The following is a 14,408-nucleotide window of genomic DNA, read 5'->3' on the forward strand; positions in this document are numbered from 1 at the left end:
AGGTGGATTACGATAACGAGTGAAATATTTGCTGTAATACTATTCCTCAGCTTGCCCTTGGAAGGGACATGTCAAACAGTCCTACTTTTTGCTTCTCGCACTACTTGCATCATTCTGCTTTAACGCACCTTTTTGAATAAAGAATGCATAGCATTAAGACTATTATTGCATTCTTCCTTTTTATATATATGTTCATTCATGACATCCAGCACCCGTACACTCTGGTAGGGCCAATACGCTAGCGGCTTAAGAATACCCCATAATACGGCGTGAGAAGTCCGAACACTTTTGACAGTGTGGCACCCCGAACTTATAACATTATATGCATCAGCTCCGAATCATGTCTTGGGTCAATAGTTGGGTTTGCCCGGCTCCCATGTTTTGGTACCTTACGTTCCGCTATATCGGCTAAGGTAGCACTGGGAGAACTACTGCGATTGTGCCCCGGTTCTGCTGGGCTAAGCACCTTAGTAGAGAAAGCTAAAACTGACTATCATGATAAGACGAGAGACTGGTCGCTGTTCGAGAGGTTTCGAGTCCCTAAAGGCTTATGCCGCTTAGAGCGAGGAGTCGGCCCTGTCCGGCTTAAGGCGTGTATCGCACCCCGAATTCGGCCTTCCGAATACTAGGGGCATCGCCGAAATTTAAAATTATAGAATTCTATGGCTAAGTGAGGGTGATAACGCATTATAGTCTGATTGCCTTGTTCGTTGTGCTGAGTACCTCCCTCGAAGGACCAAACAATGGGAACAAGAGTGCTCAGGTTTATCCCGAACACCCCAGCACTCGTGGCGTGGGGGCGGAAGCCGACGACTCGCCATCTCTCAGATTTGATAAATAGCCGAATAGAAGGTAATATTTTAAATTCAAACAAGCGTTGCATAGCGCATATGAACAAGTTTTCATAAATACAAGATTACACGAGCGAGTTTACTTGAATATTATATCTTCCGTACACTCGTCCGCTACGAGACGAGCACCCTTCAGGACACCCTCATAGTACATCTCGGGGTGGCGATGCTCCTTGCGCTCTGGCGGCCCTTCCTTAATCAGCTTCACGGCGTCCATCTTGGCCCATTGCACCTTCACACGGGCGAAAGCCCGGCGTGCACCTTCGATGCAGACGGACCAATTGATGACTTCCAGTCGTGGGCAGGCATCCACAAGCCGCCTCACCAGGCCGAAGTAGCTGTTGGGAAGGGCGTCGCCAGGCCACATCCGGACTATAAAGCCCTTCATGGCCTGTTTGGCCGCCTTGTGCAGCTCGACCAGTTGCTTCAGCTCGTCGCTCAGAGGCATCGGGTGTTCGGTCCCAGTATACTGAGACCAGAACAGCTTCTCCGTTGAGCTTCCCTCCTCGGCCTGGTAAAACTGTGCGGCATCCGACACGCTGCGGGGCAAATCTGCGAATGCTCCTGGAGAGCTCCGGATTCTGGTAAGTAACAGGTAATTTACTTTCACATGCTTGCTTTGCATATAGAATGTCGTACCCACCGCTATCTTCTTCATCGCATCAATCTCCTGGAGGGCCTTTTGGGCTTCGGCCTTGGCATTCTTTGCACTCTCGAGGGCCGCAGCAAGTTCGGACTCTCGCATCTTCAAGTCAAGCTCCAACGCATCGTGCTTCGTCACAAGAGCGTGGAGCTCTTGCTGCACCTCGCCCACCCGTGCCCCATGCCTTTCCCGCTCAGTGCGCTCCTTGGCCGCTTTGTTTTCGGCCTCGGATAGCGCTTGCTTCAGGGTCACCACCTCAGTCGTGGCCCCTGGCAAATTTACGATGATCCTGTCATTTTGCAATCGCATTCTTTTTATACATATCATAGACTAGGTACTACTTACCTTTGTTCTCCTCGAGTTGCCTCTTGGCAAGGACGAGCTCGTCCTTGGACCCTTTAAGGTCCTGCTTCAGTGCGGCAACCTCCGCAGTCAGTGCGGCAGAGGCCAGCAGCGAAGCCTGCATACGCATATTGACATACTTATATTAGACTCCTGCGATATTGTTTGATCCTCCGTTCGGCTTTTCTTTGTGAACACCGAGCACAGCATCAGGGGCTACTTTCTAGGCGGTAATATTTTTCCCCATATTTCAGAAACTTACCTCAAAGCCTGTTAGAAGGCTGGCACAGGCTTCAGTCAGTCCGCTCTTGGTGGACTGAACCTTCTGGACCACCGCACTCATAATAGTGCGGTGCTCTTCCTCGATGGAAGCGCTGCGAAGCGCTCCCAGCAGATTGTCCGGTGCCTCTGGATGGTCAGAGGTCACCGGCACAGGCATCTTGCCCCTTTTGGAAGGAGGCCGCCTTCCTGAGTCCGGAGCCAGTGGAGGTTCTGGCACGGTGTTCGGCTGAGGGCCGAACTTGGATCCCTCGGGAGCCTTGCTCCCTCTGCTTCCCGAATCCGGAAGGCCGCCTTAAGGCGCCTCCGGGACTGTCTCCCCTCGACCCGGTGCCTCTTGAGACAATACCTCGGCATTGTCTGTCGGGCAAGGGGAGGTGGCGGTCGGAAGTGGATCGCTATCCATATCCGACGAGCCCAGGCAGCCGTCCGAAGATACGTCGATACGGGCTCGTGGCGGTCTGCATAATCATAATTCGGCGTTAGGAGAAGCAGTGTGACAAAGGTATGCTATGAGTTATTCTGGCATCCGAATACTTACGACTTCGCCAGGGGCTTGGACCTGAGCAGCCACTCATCTTCGCCTTCGGCGGCGGTGGTGTAGTAGTCCGGAAGGAGAGTCCTTCCCTTCTTGGACCCTTCGCCCCCCCCCCCCCGGTTGGGGCGGCCTTCCTTTTCTGGTCTCCCCTGACTGGAGGGGGAGCATCTTCATCTTCCTCCTCGTCTTCGGGGGAGGAGTGCGTCGCGGAGTTATCGAACGATGAGTCCGATAACACCTGGCGTCAGGAACTCTTTCGGGTTCCCTTGGCCTTCTTGGTCTTCTCCAGCACCTTGTAAGGAGCCAAAGTCAGCATGTCCGTCAGTAGAGCGTCCGCAGTGTCTTCGGGCAGAGGGGCCGGACAGTTAATCTGCCCCGACGTCTCCACCCAGTCCTGTCAAAGGCATGGAGCTCAGACCCCGCACATGGTTAAGCTAGGGGAAATAAATATCCTACCGGATGTATAGAACTCACCGAATGCGCTCGGCGCTTCGCGCTTAGCCCGCGGTCCTCGGTGAGAGAGGGAGGGACCTCGGCGCCCTTGAACAGCACCTTCCAGACGTCCTTGTGCATCGTGTCGAAGAGCTCGCTCAGAGTCTGGTGTTGGGCCGGGTCGAACTCCCACAAGTTGAAGTCCCGTTGTTGCCATGGGAGGATCCGGCGGATGAGCATGACCTGGACTATGTTGACAAGCTTGAGCTTCTTGCCTGCCATATTCCGGATACATTTCTGGAGTCCGTCCAGCTCTACCGATGAACCCCAGGACAGGCCCTTCTCTTTCCAGGAGGTGAGCCGCGTGGGGATTCCGGATCGAAACATGGGGGCAGCCACCCATTTGGCGTCACACGGCTCGGTGATGTAGAACCACGCCGATTGCCACCCCTTTATGGTCTCCACGAAGGAGCCTTCAAGCCATATAACATTGGGCATCTTGCCCACCATGGCTCCGCCGCATTCTGCTTGTTGGTCGCCCACCACCTTTGGCTTGATATTGAAGGTCTTTAACCACAGGCCGAAGTGGGGTCGGATGCGGAGGAAAGCCTCACACACGACGATGAACGCCGAAATGTTGAGGACTAAGTTCGGGGCCAGATCATGGAAGTCCAACCCGTAGTAGAACATGATACCACGGACGAATGGACAAAGCGGAAACCCCAGTCCGCTGAGGAAGTGGTGGAGGAAGACTACCCTCTCGTGAGGTTCAGGGGTAGGAACGATCTGCCCCGCAGCGGGCAGCCGATGCGCGATATTCGCGGCCAAGTTTCTGGCTCCACGCAGCTTCTTGATGTGTCCCTCTGTAACGGAGGAAGCCATCAATTTTCCTCCCGCTCCGGACATGATTGGAGAAGGTTGAGGGGAAGGATATGGGCTCGGGCGTTGGAGCTCGAGTGCGCAAGAGTGGATGAGCAAGGAGGAAGAAGGCGTGGGTAGAAAAAGGTTAAACCTTGTCCCTTTATAAGGGCGGCTGAAACTATGCGCCCCCACTAGCTGGTAAAACTCGCTTATCCCCCAAATGTCGTAATCGATGGCGTGGTTGAGTTACCCACGCCCGTATTGATGAGAATCCCATAATAAGGGGGGACACGATCTCTGCTTTGACAAGACGTGTCAAAAAACTGCCACGCGTTATGTGTAGGGCTAGTTAAAGGAAACGGTTTGAATAATCACCGGGCCATGGCATAATGTCATGTTGCCAACACGTGTCAGCAGATTAGATTTGTGGAAATATTATTCTCTCTACGGTGGTATGTGGAACTTATTTTGCAGGGTCGGACACTATCCTTGTATTCAAATTCTTCCGTGGTGTATTCGGAGGAGGAACCCGCCTTGCAATGCCGAAGACAATACTGCGCGCGGACTCATCGTCATTGAAGCCTGGTTCAGGGGTTACTGAGGGAGCCCTGGATTAGGGGGTCTCCGGACAGCCGGACTATATCCTTTGGCCGGACTGTTGGACTATGAAGATATAAGATTGAAGACTTCGTCTCGTGTCCGGATGGGACTCTACTTGGCATGGAAGGCAAGCTAGGCAGTACGGATATGTATATCTCCTCCTATGTAACCGACCTTGTGTAACCCTAACCCTTTCCGGTGTCTATATAAACCAGAGGGTTTTAGTCTGTAGGACAACATACAATCATACCATAGGCTAGCTTCTAGGGTTTAGCCTCTCCGATCTCGGGGTAGATCAACTCTTGTAATACTCATATCATCAAGAATAAATCAAGCAGGATGTAGGGTTTTACCTCCATCAAGAGGGCCCGAACCTGGGTAAAACATCGTGTCCCCTGCCTCATGTTACCATCCGCCCTAGACGCACAGTTCGGGACCCCTACCCGAGATCCGCCAGTTTTGACACCGATACCCGCCTTGCAATGCCGAAGACAACATTGCGCGCCGGACTCATCGTCATTGAAGCCTGGTTCGGGGGCTACTGAGGGAGTCCTGGATTAGGGGGTATCCGGACAGCCGGATTATATCCTTTGGCCGGACTATTGGACTAGGAAGATACAAGATTGAAGACTTCGTCTCATGTCCGGATGGGACTCTACTTGGAGTGGAGGGCAAGCTAGGCAATACGGATATGTATATCTCCTCCTTTGTAACCGACCTTGTTTAACCCTAGCCCCCGCCGGTGTCTATATAAATCGGAGGGTTTTAGTCTGTAGGACAACATACAATCATTCCATAGGCTAGCTTCTAGGGTTTAGCCTCTCCGATCTCGTGGTAGATCAACTCTTGTAATACTCATATCATCAAGAATAAATCAAGAAGGACATAGGGTTTTACCTCCATCAAGAGGGCCCGAACCTGGGTAAAACATCGTGTCTCCTGCCTCCTGTTACCATCCGCCTTAGATGCATAGTTCGGGACCCCCTACCCAAGATCCGCCGGTTTTGACACCGACACCTATGCATGCCAGTTATTGTACACAATGGAACTGAACATGTAGAGAAAAAGAGACGAGCCCTTGCATGGCAATAAAATTTCATGCAGATGTCGCTCCATGGTGGGTGCAAAGGCAGCCCCCCTCCACCCATTTCGGATCGTAATAAAGAGGAAGATAACTGTTCTAAGGGGGATTCAGAAGAAGAAGACCACTCCTATTTACCCCATGAGATCTTCGCTCTAACATGGCATGTTGATGTTGGTAATATCATGCATATGGTGCCTTGCATTTCTTACTGTATACATCAAAGATGCCATCTGCTTAGTTTAGACATGCTTTGTGTCAATGCCATCTATTTAGTTTCTTTATCGTATATGTGAATCATGCAATGCCATCTTGTTTAGCCAGGCATCATATATGTGAATTTTGCAATGCCACCCTGGTTAGCCAGTCATCTTATATGTGAATTATATCATGACATCATTTTTTATTACGTGTTAAATTTGTCAACAATTTTAGTACATTCAATTACTCTTCCTATGCATCAGCCATTCGGCACGATCATGGAAAAGTCTAGAGTGGAAACAAGGTCTTCAGAGTAGACAATGCTATCTGACGAAGCGCATGTCTGCTGGTAACAGATAGCTCCTTAGAGGAGGATTCAGAGACAGATGACCAGTCCTATGCCCCCCCCCCCCGAGGTGCATGCTCTAACTTGGCAGGGTAAAGTTGCTCAATCGTGCGTATGGTATCTTGCATTGCTATGTCATTTGCTTAGTTTAGACATGATTTGTGCGAATGCCACCTGTTTAGTGTCTAATTACCATATATGTGAATTATGCAATGCCATATTTTTGCAAGACATTATATATGTGAATTGTGCAATGCTATCTTGTTGCAAGGCATTATACATGTGAATTATGCAATGTCATGCTGTTTAGCCAAGCGTCCTATATGTGAATTATATCTTGCCATCCTTTTTTTTGTATTTTTCATTGCTTTTGTCGACAATGTTTGTATATTCAACCGCTATTCCTTTGCATCAGCCATTTGAATTGGTGATAGAGAAATCTGGAGTGAAAATAAGGTCTTTAGAGTAGACAATGCTACCTGGTGAAGAACATATGTTGCTGGTTACAGATAGCTCTTCAGAGGAGGATTCAGAGGGAGATGACCAGTCCTATTATCCCCCTGAGGTGTATGCTCAAACTTGGCAGGGTTATATTACTCATATCATGCATATGTTGTATTGCAATGCTTAGTTTTTACACCATGTACACGATATTGAATGCCATCTCCTTAGTTGGCACATCATATATGCGCTTGCCCTCTGCTCACTTCCTAAGTATATAAATCATATATTTGAATTATATCATGCCATGATGTTTACATAGACAACATGTATCTGAATTATGGCATGCTAACCCATTTTCTAAAGACATAATATAGTTATATATATCATCTCATCCTATTCACATAGTCATCATATTTTGAATTATGTCATTCTATCCGTGAATTATATCATGCCATCATGTTTCCATCGACGGCATGTTTGTGATTAATGGCATGCCAACCACTTTAATAAACACATCATATAGTTATATCATGTCATCCTGTTTACATAGTCATCATATTTTGAAGTATGTCATTCTATCTTGTTTAGTTAGCCATTATACATGCGAAATTGTGTCATGCTATCATGTTTAATTAGACATCATATATTTGAAATTATGTCCTGCTATTCCGCTTGGTTAGACAACATAAATGTGAATTATTTCATGCCCTGTTTTGTTCCCTACTATCCATTACACCTGTCTATCTTACAATGTCCGTACATTCAATTACTTTTCTGGTTTATCAGCCATTTCAATTGGAGGGTGTAATGGAAGTATCCGTGGGAGTAAAAACACGGTCTTTAGAAAAGATCGTGCTACCTGTCGATGGAGATAGAACCACGGTTGTACTTGCCCAAGAACCAGCCCCACCACACATAACCCAGACTCACGCAGATTGTACCCCTACCTAGTTGGACAGAGAACCAGCTACACCCCTTCTAACCCCAACCCCAACAGATAGTAACCCAGTTCCCGTTGACACAGCACCGTCTCCACCACAGAGCACCCAAACATGAGCAGTTAGTAAGGCAACTGCAGTGCCCAAAGAACGAGGACCACCACTCCGAACCCCAAGTCAACGCTTAAAGCAGAAGAAGAATTGTTCTCAGGTCAGGTTCTGTAGCTATGGTTCATACTACTTTTCTCTTGCATCACTGCATTTACTCATACCAACTAATTTCAAATTTGAAGGATGCAATTGAAACTCCAATGGCGCAACAGGTATGTTTTAAACTTGTTTCTTTAACGTGTTTGCTGCTGTAACTTGCTCTATGTTGATTTCAGTTTCAATTGAATAAACAGTTATGTTCTCATGCCATGCACATTACAAGTATTGTTATTGCTGTGTAGTTTCCCACACTTATATTTTGTCTATGCTGCTTTGTCTTAAATAGATATGATTCAAACTATATCTATCTTGATTTGGCAACATAAACTAGAATAATATAGACCATATAGTGACCATACTACATAGATATATGTTTGTTTCATGTTGTTATCCTGTCCACCTTACTACTGAACTGGTTTACCAAAATGAGTTTCATATACTACATTGTAAACCTGTGATGTGTTTGTTTGTTTATCCTTTAGAACGCGGATAAAATATTGGAGAAGAGTACCCCATTATGCAATGGTAAAGGAAGTAATGCAGATCGGGTTCAAGATAGTGAGACATCCCTGTTGTTCTCCAAGAAAGCTGATAAAAACTATATTGAAGACACTAAGACAACCCCAAAGTCCTGTCTTGATGTACTGTTCGAGTTACTGGCTACTACTGCTGGCACCAGCTCTTCGAACTCGCTGCCTGAATTAGTTTGGCTTCTTGAGTCTCAACTTCAAGTTGAAAGACATTGATAAGATGTTATGCGACAGGAAGCCGAAGGACTGAGGAAGTCCCTGCAGAATTCAGATGCATATTTTCTGGTGCAACAGCAAGTGATGGAGGATTTAAGCGCCAAACAAGAGAAAGTTAATAAGCTTGCTAAGCATCTTGCCAGCATTATGGGTACCCAGGATATTGTTTCTTGAGCTCTTCTGAAGTGGTTTTAGTTCTGGACTTGTTTTGCTGCGGCACTTATATGCTGCTTTGTTCCCTATATTTGCACTTGGGGCGAACTTTGATGCCCAGTGGATGTAATATGTGTAATAGCCATGATAGCCTAGCGTAAGTTGCTTGCTTATTTATTTCTGTTGTCTTGTTTATTTGTTTTCTTGTAGTCAGTGCAGTTCTTTTTCCACGGTTTGCTAGTGGCCACAATAACCTATTTTTTAAAACTAGGCCACATTAACAATGGGCTACATATTTACTATAGTTAACATGGGCCTCCTACGGGCCGTAGAAACAATGGGCCTTCTAAGGGCCATAGAAGCAATGGGCCTTCTACGGGGCGTAGACACAATGGGCCTTCTACGGGCCGTATCATCAATGGGCCTTCTACGGGCCGTATGATCGGTTGGCCAAACATGGGCCAATAACAGACCACATTTGGGCCGTAAATGGGCTAGAGTTGAAATCGTCCGTTCATGGGCTGACCATAACGGGTCATCGTTAATAGGCCGTATTTGATGACGCTATGAAAACGGCCCAACGTATTAACGGGCCACAAACGGGCCGACTGTAACCACGGGCTGTATTTGGCCCACAAGCAGAAAATGGCAGTAACGGGTCGAAAGTAAACGAATGTTGGAAATGAGACCAAGAATAAATGGGCCCTGAGAAGGCCGAAAGATAACATGGGTTGGAAACGGCCCAACGGAATAATGGGCCGTTAATGTCTATAAAGTGATACAATGTTCATTATGGGCCAGTTTTACCACTGGCCGTTAATGGGCCGAGGGTTACTAAGGGCCTCATATGGACAAAAATACGGCATGGGCCATACATGGGCCGGAAGTTAAAACATGCTGGAATTATATTGGACGGCCCAGATGAGGCTACTGGGACTAATTCAGATAGGCCGTAAACGGGCCCTGGGTTAGCGGGCTGTAAATGGGCTATATGAGAACATGTCGTTAACAGGCTTGCCGTGGGCCGGCCTGCCACCTTTTGACCAAGTCAAACAGGCCGGCCTTTTCACAGGAATGGGCCTCTGTTGGTCTGTGCCATGTGTCGACGTATCATAGGTGCTTTGGGTCCAATGAGTGGATGACATCTGTCCCAACGGTGAGCCGACACGTGTTTCCTCCAGCCAATGATGATTTTACACGTGGAAAATCCCCATTGGTTGGGGCTGTTAACGGGTTATCGGATCCAAAACCGGACCCGATAGCTTAACGGTGTTCCGTTACGGTGGATGCCACGTGTTGGTCACCCTTGACGAAAGCACTTCTGTGACGCGCATTTATCGTCATGGAAGTGGACACTTCCGTGATGATAATTTTGGTAATGTCATGGAACACTTCTACGACAGCGCAGATATGACTATCTTGATTCTATCATAAATTTGTCATGGATGTACATGCATGACAAAAAACGTGACCTACGGTGACAAACACGTATCATCACGGAAGTGTATTTTTTTGTAGTGCAATACAATGGCAAATTGTATAGGTGCACTAGTTCGGCGAAGAGATGATGATATTGTAATATGGTTGGTAGAAATATATTTTTATAATATAAATAAATAAAAACAGCAAGGTAGCAAATAGTAAACGGGCACAAAAACGGTATTGCAACGCTTGAAAATGAGGCCTAGGGTTCGTACTTTCACTAGTGCAATCTCTCAACAATGCTAATATAATTGGATCATATAACCGTCCCTCAACGTGCAACGAAAAATCACTCCAAAGTTCCTATCTAGTGGAGAACATATGACGGAATTCTTTGTAGGGTACGAAACCACCTCAAATCTATTCTTTCCGATCAATCTATCCTATAGTTCGTACTAAAATAACACGAAGCTATTATTTTCGATCGATCTAACCAATAGTTCGTACTAAAATAACACCAAAGCAAATTCAGAATCATAATATTCAATCCAACACAAAGAACTTCAAAGAGAGCCCCAAGATTTCTACCGGAGAAACAAAGACAAGAACGTGCATCAACCCCTATGCATAGATTACCCCAATGTAACCTCGGGAATCCGCGAGTTGAGTGCCAAAACATATATCAAGTGAATAAATATGATACGCCATTGTCACCACGAGTATTCAATTGCAAGACATATATAAAGTGTTCTCAAATCCATAAAAGTATTCAATCTGATAACAATGAAATCTCAAAGGGAAAAACTCAATTCGTCACAACAAGATAGAGAGGGGAAAACATCATACGATCCGACTATATTAACAAAGCCCGCGATACATCAAGATCGTGACATCTCAAGAACACGAGAGAGAGAGATTAAACACATAGCTACTGGTACAAACCCTCAGCCCCGAGGGTGGACTACTCCCTCCACATCGTGGTGGCCGCCGGGATGATGAAGATGGCCACCGGAGATGATCCTCCCCTTCGACAGGGTGCTGGAATGGGGTCTAGATTAGTTTTTGGTGGCTATAGAGCCTTGCAGCGGCGGAACTTCTGATCTAGGTTAACCCCCGAGGGTTTTGGAATTTTTGGGAATTTATAGGGTAAAGAGGGGGTGCAGGAGGCCACCGAGGTGGGCACAACCCACCTGGGCGCGCCTGGGGGCCCAGGCGTGCCCTGGAGGGTTGTTCCCCCATCGGGGAACCCCCCAAGGTGCAGCTCTGGCCCATTGGAAGTGTTCTGGTCCATAAAAAATCCTCAAAAAGTTTCGCGGTGTTTGGACTCCGTTTGATATTGATTTATGTGATGTAAAAAACAAGCAAAAAACAGCAACTAGCACTTGGCACTGGTTCAATAGTTTTGTCCCAAAAAATGATATAAAGTTGCTATAAATGATTGTAAAACATCCAAGAATGATAATATATTAGCATGAATACTTCATAAATTATAAATACGTTGGAGATGTATCAGGACATAATGCAAGTTCTTTAGCCGCACGATCTTCGCCGAAGTAAACTTTAGATCTACCATCCCAACACCACGAACAGAAGCACTTGAACCGTTGCCCATCAGCACGGTTAAAGTCTCTGTGGTCTGATAAGACGAAAGCATGGAAATATCACCGCGTACATGCACATTAGCACCCGTGTCAATTAACCAATCAGGAGAATGGCATACTGAAAGAATAGTGGGAAATATACCATACCCAGCATCCTTCATGTCAATATATCCAATGACAACATTAGCGCCTTGCCGCCTTTTCCAAGATGACGCTTGTCATAGCGATTAGGGCAACTAGGAGCCCAATGATCAGGATGTCCACACACATGACAAACACCTTTCTTCTTGTCATTCTTCTTCTTGAAGTTCGTGTGTTGTACAGCCTTGTTCTTCCCATCAAATTTTGCTTTACCATCAAACTTGCCCTTGTTCTTGAACTTGTGGGGCTGGAAGTTTTTCTTCTGTACCTGATTGGCACTAGAACCTCCATCAATACCTCTAGCTCGATTATCCTTTGCTCTCTCCTTTTCTTCCACATCAAGAGTACCAATGAGATCCGGAACGGAAAACTCCGGTCTCTTATGCTTCAATAAAGTATAGCATGGGAGGAAGCTTAGTGATAATGCCTCCGGCAACGAACTTGCTGGTAGCACACAATTGAAGTGCTCAAGTTCTCTAGCAAATGACTGTATCTCATGAGCATGCTCAACCACGGAGCGCTCTTCGGTCATCCTGTAATAATAGAATTGCTCCATGATGTACAACTCAGTGCCATCATCCGAGACCCCAAACTTGGCCTCGAGTGCGTCCCATATATCTTTTCCATTATGAATTAACGCATAAGCATCAACTATGTTCTCACCAAGAACACTCAAGAGAGCAGCCTTAAACAGGATATCCATTTTCTGAAAAGCTTGTTCCTATTGAGCATCATATTCTCCTTCGGGCTTGCCAAGAGTGGCATCATAGCAACTCATGGTTTGAAACCATAAGACTGCTCTCACGCGCCACCTCTTATAGTGGATACCCTCAAACATAGGAGGTCTCATGGAAGCAACAAAACCACTCGAGGTAAATTGCCTATAATAAGATTTTGGGATTGTTGGAAATATGAGAAATTTACCGAATAATTTTATTAACGGAAATACTAAATAAAGCATGACTAATATAGCCGAGATAAAGCAAGTCATGCAATTTGATAGAGAGAAGGTGAATAGCATATGCAAATATGAACTATAACCAAACATATCTAGAATAGACAGTAGAGCAAGTTGCACATATGAAGTAGAATCTAACATATCTAGGACATATGCTAGAACAAGGAACTGTGGCAGGACCTCTAATAGAAAGAGGAAGAAAACGTACGGGATAGCAGTAGCAGAAGCACTGTACTTGGGGTCGGTGTCCTCGCCAGCCATGTCATCAAGAAGGTTGTTGACGTCGGGGAAGAAGTCGTCGTCGGGGAATTAGTCGTCGGAGTCCGGGGCGTCCATGACGAAGAAGTCCGTAGTCATACGGAGTGCTCCCCAAAAACCTTATCACCCTTCTCCCATACAGGACTCAAAGAGGTGAGGTTTCGGAGGCCTACTCTCGCGACCTGCGGTGCACGCCGCAAGCCGGGATGGGGAAGAATGTAGCAGCAGTGAAGTGCTCGGGAACTTGGTGGTGAGAGAGAAATGGTCTTTCTGATGTACCTCTCTGGTGAGGAGCGACCTCTCTTATATAGGCACGGGAGTAAGAGCCGAACAGGCTGCGACGGGAGGTGAAGCAATAGAGGAAGACGAAGCGAACAGGCAGTAGGCGAAGAGGTGCGCCATTCGGATTCAATCTCCACTACAGCAAAAACATTTCAGCTCCCGAGTGACATTTCGTATACCCATAGTGCGTGGCAAAAATTTAGACATCGGCTCGGCTTATTCCCGCAACCCGCGGCGCGTCATGACGAGGCGTGGCATGGCGAGGCGGGCGGCGGCGAAGGAGCGCGCGTGAATGTCCCTCTTGTTCTCATGCTCATACATGTGGTGGAACATCCTCCCTTATAAAGAGGTCCAACTCCCACTAAACTAGCAAAGTGGGACTAAACTTTGGTTCCACCTATTGCCTTGCACAAATGGGCTGAGTGGGCCTCTAGGATTTATTAGGAATTTCTGAAATTGTTATTGGGCTAACCCGAAAATAGAATAAATTCCAGCAGGGTGGACCGGTGCTTCTGTGCTGTTCTTACTTGAACCAGCCTCCAACTTATGATTACCCCCTATCGCATGCAGCCACAACTATGAAAGAAGAATTAAGATAAATCTAACTATAGCATGAAACATATGGATCCAAATCAACCCCTTACGGAATAGCACATAAACTAGGGTTTAAGCTTCTTTCTCTCTGGCAACCCATCATGTAATAGATACTCCACAATGCCTTCCCTTAGGCCCAAAGATGGTGAAGTGTCATGTAGTCAACATCCACATAACACCGCTAAGGGAAACAACAACATGCATATCATCAAAATATCAAACAAATACCAAATTCACATGATTACTTATGACAGGACTTCTCCCATGTCTTCAAGAACAAAAGTAACTACTCACAAATCATATTCATCTTCAAGATCAGAGGGGTATTGAGTATCATTAAGGATTCTAACATATAATCTTCCACCAAATAAACAAACTAGCATCCACTACAAGATGTAATCAACACTACTAGCAACCCACAGGTACCAATCTGAGGTTTTGAGACAAAGATTGAATAGAAGAGATGAACTAGGGTTTGAGATGAGAT

The sequence above is a fragment of the Triticum urartu genome, chromosome 1A, assembly GCF_056163025.1.
Source record: "Triticum urartu cultivar PI428250 chromosome 1A, HENAU_Tu73, whole genome shotgun sequence".
NCBI classification, from domain to species: domain Eukaryota; kingdom Viridiplantae; phylum Streptophyta; class Magnoliopsida; order Poales; family Poaceae; genus Triticum; species Triticum urartu.